Genomic DNA, 9,976 nt, shown 5'->3' on the forward strand with positions numbered 1-9,976 from the left:
GTTCGGTTCTTAGAGCATAGGAGATTTCTTATTAAAGGGAATAGAACACATAGTTTACCATGTCATGTCGGATCATGTCCAAAGGGGATCCTTAAGGATATTAAAGTTCAAGCCATCGAACAGATCCCTCCATCAGTGAGAGGGGGAGATAGATTTAAGAAGCTTTGTCGCAAGGAGGCATTTTGGATCTATAAACTGGGAACCATGGTTCCTGCAGGTCTTAATGATACCATTGAATTAAACAATATTTAAAAATGGAGGGTGGGAGTTGTGGTTGCCAGTGACTCTCCCCCTCCCTTCTCTCCCCTTACAGCTTAGTCTCTCCCTATCCCTCATCATCCCCCTCAATCCGTTCCGCCTCATATATTCCCTTTCTTCCTTTCCTATAAAATCCACCTTTTCCAAGCCCTTTGTATTAATAAAGTTTTGGTCTAAATGTATTAATTGTATTCTTATTAATGGGATCTCATTTGGATCCAGGTATAAGAAATTTTGAAGTTTTGGTAGTCATGGAGTGTGTTATCTGGTCCTAGGTCATATTGTCCATGTTTTGGGATTTCTTCAGACATATATGGATAATTTTGCATCAATATATGTGTTGGTAGGGTTTTGTTACTTTAAAGGTAATGAAATTTACTACAAGCATTTTTTCATTAGGGAGATATAAAGTAGTAGGTTTACGAAGGATTTTTAAACATAATGACTGAGAGTATTGTTATGTTTTGTTATTTAGGGTAATTTCTGGCTATGAGACATTGCTTTTTATAACTATAAAGTCTTTTATTTATGTATTACTTTAAATAGCTTTAGCCGACTCCTTTTACTCTGCAATTGTCCTGATATATGTAGATAAGGGGTTTTCTGTTTGTTACTACTTAGATAGGAGTCTGCAAGTTATCAACATATTAAATGAAATGATTGCAGCCGAGCTCCATTTGATTTCATGTGATTACTAACAGACAGGTGTATTGATAATCAAGGAACAGAGGAGTATAAAGGAGCCCAAGGGCTTTAGAGGCGGTTCTTCTGAGGAAACAGCCCCAGGATTGAGGCTGAGAAACGCGTCAAGCATCCCGTTCGATTACACTGCCCGACATTCTGCCCGGCATCCTGCTGACCATTACAAACAGAGACTGATCCCAGCAGCACGTCCCTGACGGCCTCCGCCGCTCAGCGTCTCACCCAGCACTTGCTCGGCACTTGGCTGACCGCACCAAACGGAGATTCAGCTCATGACAGCCAACAGCACGTTCCTGACGAGGTTCAAGGGAATGTGGTGAGAGAGCGTTAGTGTCTGAATGTTCATGCCGCTCCGAATGAGATTGTGAGCGCTCCACCTATTATCACCTACAAGCCCTGTTCATCTTATTGCAGTATCTAAGAATGGGTAGCCGGCGCCCTACGGACATAAAGTAATTGTTGTCATACTGCATAAATTGGGTTAAGCATAATAACAGACTTCCAAATAGCGGTTTATGCTTAATCTGTTATTGTGCTATTATAAGCTTCCTTAAGAAAAGCTTGTCAATTCTGGATGGCATTATTGGGGATTAAGGGCTAACAGGGATCTCACAAATAATTGAGCGGATAATACCATTGTGAACAATTCCTATACGCATCACAGATGAACTCTCAAACCCTCAACCAATATATGGTCTCAAGTGTTTCAATTAGCCCACGCGTGGAGCTTATCTCAAGGAATTCCTTTTAATCATAAGAGTTACAGTATATCATTCAGAGGGTAGATTGATACATTGTTTCAAAGGAGGTCCTCAGTGAGGAATACGAATTGCTACATTTTTAAATGATTGATGTTTTGCTGCTAAAGTATTTTTTATAGTCACAGGATGTCTAGGTTTTCCTATAATTCTTAATAATGTGATTAAGGTTATTTTAATAAAATATATTAATACTTCTAGTGACAGCGCTTCTCTTTGTGGTTTTTTTTATTATTTTGGTGTTGGAGTCTCAGCACCTCGAATAAGTGAAGCTGCAGTCAGTATTAATATCATCATTGTCTCATAGCCAGTACACTAGCGCCCACTTGTATTTCTTTGTGAATGTATTAAAGACACTGTCTAGCATTATCAGGAAAATCAGACGGTAGTTCCACTTTCACTTCCTGAACCCAGGCCTCTATAGCCTTAGCAGCCCAAGAGGTCGCCATAGTGTGTCTATGTACAGCTCCAGCAAGAGTGTAAATGGACGTCAAGCAACCCTCCACACGCTTATCCATCAGTTCCTTCAGTGAGGTGACGGTAGTGACAGGCAGAGCAGAGGACACCACCAGAAGTGCGACTTGTGAACCCACCGGTGGAGGCGTTTCCCAATATTAACCTAACTCTGCAGCGAGGGGATAACGGGCTAGTATCTTTTTAGACAGAGTAAATGTCTTTCCTGGATTTTCTCCGGATTCCTGACCACAGTCAACCAAGTGGTCAGAATGCGGTAATAATATTTTAGTTACCTTCTGACGTTTAAACTCATCTGGTTTCTTAGAGGTAGCTGGAGGCTCATCGTCATTGATTTGAAGAAATAGCCTGATAGCCTCCAAGAGGTCAGGAACATCCACTTGAGTCAGAGATCTCCCATCAGAAGCATCTGCTTAGGTGTCTGAAGGGTCAGTGTAAGCGTCATCTACAAGAGACCGATTTGATTGCTGTAACTGAGAAGACAGAGCCCATGGCGAATTAACTGTAGGGACAATATGTGGCTGTAATGGCACGGGAGGTCCCATAGGGGCGCGAGTCTAGTTACTAGCGTAGTCAGTAAATAAGATAAATCCGCCCAAGGTGGGTCTTAATTTGCCCCCATTGCTGCAAACTGACCAGGGGTTATAGAACCCACAGTACCTTAACCCTCAGCTGCTATGTTTTTTCCTCCGAATAATCCGTGGCATCAGCACTGCATGGTGCAGGATCGGCTATAGATCGACCACCCTGCTTATATGTAAGCGTAACCTTAGGGTGTAACAGTACAATATAAGCAAATTACCAGACAACAACCCCCTGTATATTGGGGGTCATTCCGACCCGATTGCTCGCTGCAGTTTATCGCAGCGCAGCGTTCGGGTCGGAACTGCGCATGCACCAGTGCGCCAGTGCATGCCGGATGGCCATCGTTCTCTAGCAATTGCCTCTGCCTGATTGACAGGCAGAGGCGGTCGCTGGGCGGGAGGGGGTGGCACGGCGGTGCTTGGCCGCCGTTATGTGGGCGTGGTCTGGCCAATGCAGGCGTGGCCAGACTATGCGGGGGGCGGGCCCCAGTGGCTGCATGACGTCACATGCAGCCGCTGCGACCAGGGACAGCGACGACCAGCTCCCGGCCAGCCGCAGGAGCTGCGCTGGCCGGGAGTTACTCCATAAGTACAAGAGCATTGCCGCAGTGCGATGCTTTTGTACTTGTGCAGGGGGTGCCCTGGGCACAGGGCTGGGCGTCCCCCTGCATGTTTGGGAACATGGATTTAAGAGGTATGTGGTGACTATAAAACACAGAGAAAAATACTAAAGTAGTATATCCTGTGAAACACTATATTTATGAGGACCCTGACGCACTTAGCCCCCCCTCTGGGTACAGAATATAGGGATAGCAATATGTGTGGGATACACGAAATAGAGATCACACAGCAGCTATTGGCACACACTCAGTCACATATACAATGCAGAAATTACTAACAATAAAACTGCACTGGACTAGCAATACAAAGTACAATCTGTACCACTAAGTAAAGCTATATAGGTATATAGATATAACAATGCACAGTAAAGACTGGATGCTTGTACTATATATCCCTATAGTAATGCACTTGTTCTTAACTAACACTGTCTAAACGACATGTAGAATACTTAAGTGTCCTGTAAATGCACAGCGCTGATGTTGCAGGCGGCTTTACAGAGGAGACATTGCCCATCAGTCCCAGAATCAGCATCACATGTGTGTAATGGCGCCCAAATGCTGACAGGGAGTGAGGGAGACAGAGAGATGCATCTCCAGAGCGGGAACATTTATTGTAAATGGCACCCTGGGGCTGGGGGAGGGGCTACAGGTCAGAGCCTTATCCCCTTGCTGGACTTCACCACCGAGTACTGTGGGCCATAATAAAACGGTTTATCAGAAAACCGACCTGTGCCCCTGCCCTGGTGGTCTAGTGGGGTCCCTGTACCAACACAGTGTCCACGCCAGTGCGTGTGCACCTCCTAATGGCCGCGCCGGATCACCAGTTCCAGCGGGTCCCGCCTGGGGGACCCTCTTACCTCCTCCCTAGATGCGGCCACACGATCCCGGAGCGCAGCGGTGAGTGTGTGTGCCTGACTTGACGAACTGGAGCCCTCCGATGTAAGTACCCAGCAACCAGGGCGCGGAAGTATAGAGCGCCGCCGGGGGGAGGTGATGGAGCTGCAGCAGGAGATGTCAGAATGACATCCAGCACTGAAAGTGCCTCTGCTGCAGCCCTTGAAGTCTACTATCTTCACTTAAAAAAGCTCTTCTCAGGGCTGCTGGAGCAGCCCTCCCTATTGTCAGCCTGCACTACAGGCACCAACTTACAAACTGAGCTCCTGTGCACGGAGGCGGGGTTATAGAGGAGGCGGCGCTGAGCATCTTGGGAACAGTCAAAGCTTTTAGCCTGTTGGTGCCTTGGATCAAGATCCAACTCTACACCGGATGTTATCCCTGTGGAACCCAGTGTACCCCGCTGCAGAAATATATAGTTTTACTCCCGTGTTTACCTTTAGTATATCTCCAAGTTTGAGAAAAGGCTAAATATGCCTGAGAATGCAATCTCGGTCAAACATGATTGTTTGTAAATTTTCCACCAAGAATGCTCATTCCAGGAAATATCCTCTTTAACAAGCTTAATTCTTTAGCCTTTGGTGTTATCTTTTCTTTACTGACATTATGAGAGAATGTCTCCCTGCTTACTTGACATACACATGACTCAGGGGGTCATTCCTAGTTGTTCGCTCGTTGCCGATTTTCGCAACGGAGCGTTTAAGGCAAAAATGCGCATGCAGAACAGGGAGAAAAGACTTTTTTAGGTGCACTCTTAACTTTGAACAATGTATAGACTAAACAAAATAAGATATGATATTTAAAATCAATTTGTATTATCACAAAATTAAGATACTTAATGGTTAATGAGAGAAAAGACAGTAAAGAACAATATAAACAATTAGCGAAATTGCTGATATGATAATGATAATTAAGTCCTGGCTGGCGGAGTTAAATCTGAATGCAGTAAATTATTAACTTAGATATTAAGTGGTACGTTCTAATAACAAAATGAAACTCTGTCCTATATTGGTGCCAAAATAATAATAATATATAAAGCCTCAATATTGATTGTCATTTATTAATAGAAAAGAGAGCAGAAAGAGATAAGATGGCAGAGTGAATCTGCTGTCAGTGTTAGACACTGAGCATGTAGGACCAATGCGTGCTCTACTAAATTGAGTCTTCCTCAATGGTCCCCCACTTGAGTACTGACCCAGCCCAACACTGATTAGCTTCCAAGTTCGGACGGCTTCGGGCGTTTCCAGTGTGGTATGATAGTAGAGAAAGTAAACGGTAATTGGAAGCTCTGGAATCACTGATGAGTTCACAAATTACATAGTATCAAAGCAAAGTGACAGAAATTAGCCAATAGAGGAAAATAGATGGATCTGCTGCCAATGTTAGACAGGGATATAACCCTGAATCAGTGGTGAGAGTCCATGAAATTAAGTATAGATAGAAACAAAGAAGAGGAGTACACAAAGGTACCTGTACTGATAAAGTAATTTGGGTTAACAACAAGAAGCATATGTCCAGATGGACTAATCGAATTTATGCATATATACAAATATACAGTCTAATGCAATTGCTGAAATGAGGCCAAATAGTAATATTACCACTGGATAAGGATGCTGGATCGTTGTAAAGTACAAGGCAAAATGTGATCTCTCTGCTTGTATTAATCAGGTATAGAATACAAGGTCTCCACCCAATACTAATGAAAATTACGGCTGGATTGTTACTGGGCACAACAACAAAATTGCAGTCTCTGGATTGATACTAAGTGTACACAGGATGTATTTTAAGTGATAGTATTCTTCCTATCTTTCATTATTTCTATCACCTCCTAGAACTTATCCTTCTGTTTTGTGCAATTTCCTAGCACACCACTTATAAGAGATTTACACCCCCCCTTTTTTTTCTTCTAACCCACACATATTTAGAAAGTTAGTACGTGTCCACAGGCAGGCACATTTTTATACAAGCAGTACCCATACTCCAGCTCACTTTAATGGCAGAACGCGCTTGGTTTACTTTGGTATGAATATAGAGGCCGCAGTTACATTTCTTCCCCCCCCCCCCCCCCCCCTCCCACATCACTGGATATTCACTCTTTCACTTTCATTTTGTCAAAATTATGAGCTTCTAATTATTAGGCAATATAGACCTGACACTTATTTATCAATCTATTCCCATTCTATTGGGTACGACCTGTTCTTTTCTATACCTTTTCCATAATTCTAATGAGGCTATTTAACACCATGCTGCATTACTAATTAGTCTTACCTGTTTGATATTCAATTATAGTACTTTATGTACTCCAACTACCTATTTTTTAATTGTTTCCAAAATCTTATTATATACGATCTATATTATTTCATTTGAGTAATCATAAAACACCTGTAGTTTTATGATTTTATCCCTCTCTGAGGAGACATTTTACTTATATTCCCTGTGCGTCGTTTAAATGTCTGCACCAATAACAAATTTAGCTAATGCTATCACTTAATTGCAAGCAAATAGTACCTAGTGTGTATGTGTATGTGTGTAATATATATATATATATATATATATATATATATATATATATATATATATATATATACATATACACATACATACAAATATATACTCTATTTTGGTTGTGTTTTAATCTAGTTTTTTTTCTTGCATTTTTCTTTTATGTGATATCATTCACGTACACAGGATGTATTTTAAGTGATAGTATTCTTCTAGGTAAAGAATGCAAAAGGACAATATATCCAGTAATATTACTGCAAAAAAAAAAAAAAGGGGAGGCTGGATTGATCATATGCACAAGCTAAAATGCAATCTCTGTGAGGGGTACAATGTGTTCAAAAAACTAGTCTGTGTTTAAAAACAGAACTAGGAACGAAGGTAATATTGTAGCAAATGCAAAGATAGTGTTCCTTAAACAGGCTGATGATTCTGGATAGGTTTCTAAATCACAGCGCATGTGTAAATCAATAATCCCAACGTATATTACTAATTAGGCATAGAATGAATACTAAGTATGTGATGAGGGCAAGGAAAGCACCTAGGATTCTTAAGATACAAAACGTATCAATTTTAAATGTATAGCAAAAGACATGAACGCTGACTCAAACCAGCAGGAGCTAATAAGTGTCCAGTCAATGTGGGTCTCAGACTGATCGTAACGGGTAAGAGGAAAATGGATATTACCCACAATGACTGTCAGGATAAGGTGACCTCTTCCACCACGCTGAGGTCCGTTCCGAATGATGAAAGAGGAGTGCACGGTGCCGCCGGCCCGGCAACCCCAGGCAGGTGCAGGAACACGTCCGCTGCTCAGCTCAAACGGAGTGATATCGGAAGAAGCACAGGACCATCGCAGGAGAGGGGAAGAAGGACATCCGATGCTCCGGTCAGCCCAAACGAAACACTGTCAGAAGAGGCACAGGACATGGGTGGGTAGGAAGAACGTCCGCTACTGCAGTCAGCCAGGACAAAAGTGAAGTCGGAAGACGCGTTTCACCCGTCCGCCGGGCTTGATCACTTCCTATTGTGGGCTAGGTCCCCTGCAGGCTTTTAACGTGAATGAAGCAGGTTCAGATCCAATCAGTGAAAGGGTGTGTCCCTTAATTAGCTGCTGATATCCTAGGATTCTGATGATCTTAATAGCCAGGGAATTGTTTGCGATCAGGACTTGACAGGGGGACCCATGAATGATATCACATAAAAGAAAAATGCAAGAAAAAAACAAAGATTAAAACACAACCAAAATAGAATATATATTTGTATGTCTATATATAATTATATATATACACTAGGTACTATTTGCTTGCAATTAAGTGATAGCATTAGCTAAATTTGTTATTGGTGCAGAAATTTAAACGACGCACAGGGAATATAAGTAAAATCTCCATTAGCGGCTTTGCCGTTCCTTACCGCTACCGCCAGCTAAACAGATTACGTCCTCTGTTGTGAGGTTCTCAATGCATTGTTACCTTACGATCATTTGACGGCTGCTTTGACGGAGATTTTGGTACATCAGCGGGTCTGCTTTTCAACTGCTACTGAGGCATCAACCAGAATTTCCATATTAACCTCGTGCAATTGCACACAGGACCCTGTAGTAAACTCCAGGAACCAGCACGGGGGTAATTATCATTGCTTGTATGCCTCTAATAATTTATTAGTTATTGTGGAGCCATCTGTGGACATTTCATATGATTTCACACTGGGACGCCAGTGTTAGAATCAATTGACATTTTACTCACAGAGAACTTCTCTCTCATGGTTAAAAATTCTTTATTTAGATACATTTTATGTTGTCTTAAACAGCACGTTCATAAACACAGATACAGTGTTTCTGTCTATGTATGCAAGAGGTAGAAACCTCTGACTTTTTAAATTGTTACATACATTAATTGTTTGTTTGTCTTATGTGTCTTTGTTAAATATTAACATTTTTGATAAAATATTCTCTTTTCAAAAGTTGAGCTTCATTGAGTCAATCAATCTCCCTGCTAGACTGCATTTAATTGATTAATTAATTAATCTTGAGTGACTTCTGGAGCGCAGAGCATTCTCACTGTTTGTTTCTCAATCTGTATTTCAGCTTAGCCAGCTGTTTTGCTCAGCAGCTCCAATATTACCGTTTTTTATACTGATTATCAGCTGGTAAATTCATTATTATATATAGCGCCAGATTCATACAGTTTGAGATTCTTCTCCAACTGTATTTGCTTCTGTATAAAAATGTGCCTGCCTGTGGACACGTACTAACTTTCTAAATATGTGTGGGTTAGAAGAAAAAAAAGGGGGGGGGGGGGGGTGTAAATCTCTTATAAGTGGTGTGCTAGGAAATTGCACAAAACAGAAGGATAAGTTCTTAGGAGGTGATTGCACAAAACAGAAGGATAAGTTCTAGGAGGTGATAGAAATAATGAAAGATAGGAAGAATACTATCACTTTAAATACATCCTGTGTACAGTAGTATCAATCCAGAGACTGCAATTTTGTTGTTGTGCCCAGTAACAATCCAGCCGTAATTTTCATTAGTATTGGGTGGAGACATTGTATTCTACACCTGATTAATACAAGCAGAGAGATCACATTTTGCCTTGTACTGTACAACAATCCAGCATCCTTATCCAGTGGTAATATTACTATTTGGCCTAATTTCAGCAATTGCATTAGACTGTATATTTGTATATATGCATAACTTCGATTAGTCTATCTGGACATATGCTTCTAGTTGATAACCCGAATTACTTTATCAGTACAGGTACCTTTGTGTACTCCTCTTCTTTGTTTCTATCTATACTTAATTTCATGGACTCTCACCACTGATTCAGGGTTCTATCCCTGTCTAAAGGGGGGTACTCACGGAGCGATCGCTGCTTAAAATCTAAGCAATCTGACTAGATTGCTTAGATTTTAAGCACGATCGCTCCGTGTGTAGCCCCCTCAGCGATAGCGATGCGCAGCCCCGCGCATCGCTATCGCTGCTGCTAGATTGGCCTGCATGCAGGCCAATCTAACGGGTCGCTCACTTCACCCGCTGGGTGAAGTGAGCGCCCCCCCCCCCGTCTCCCCCCGCACGCTCAGCACAGATCGCGCTGTGCTGAGCGCTGGGAGAGATGTGTGCTGAGCGGTTCGCTCAGCACACATCTCTCTGCCATCGGCCAGTGAGTACTGGCCTTAACATTGGCAGCAG

At 42.2% G+C, this 9,976-nt stretch overlaps 1 pseudogene; it reads right to left on the reverse strand.

The window, feature by feature from the left end:
- Positions 1-5,436: 5,436 nt before the first annotated feature.
- Positions 5,437-5,555, reverse strand: LOC134898289 (5S ribosomal RNA; annotated as a pseudogene).
- Positions 5,556-9,976: the final 4,421 nt, after the last annotated feature.

Source organism: Pseudophryne corroboree, chromosome 3 (genome assembly GCF_028390025.1).
Source record: "Pseudophryne corroboree isolate aPseCor3 chromosome 3, aPseCor3.hap2, whole genome shotgun sequence".
In the NCBI taxonomy this organism is placed as follows: Eukaryota; Metazoa; Chordata; class Amphibia; order Anura; family Myobatrachidae; genus Pseudophryne; species Pseudophryne corroboree.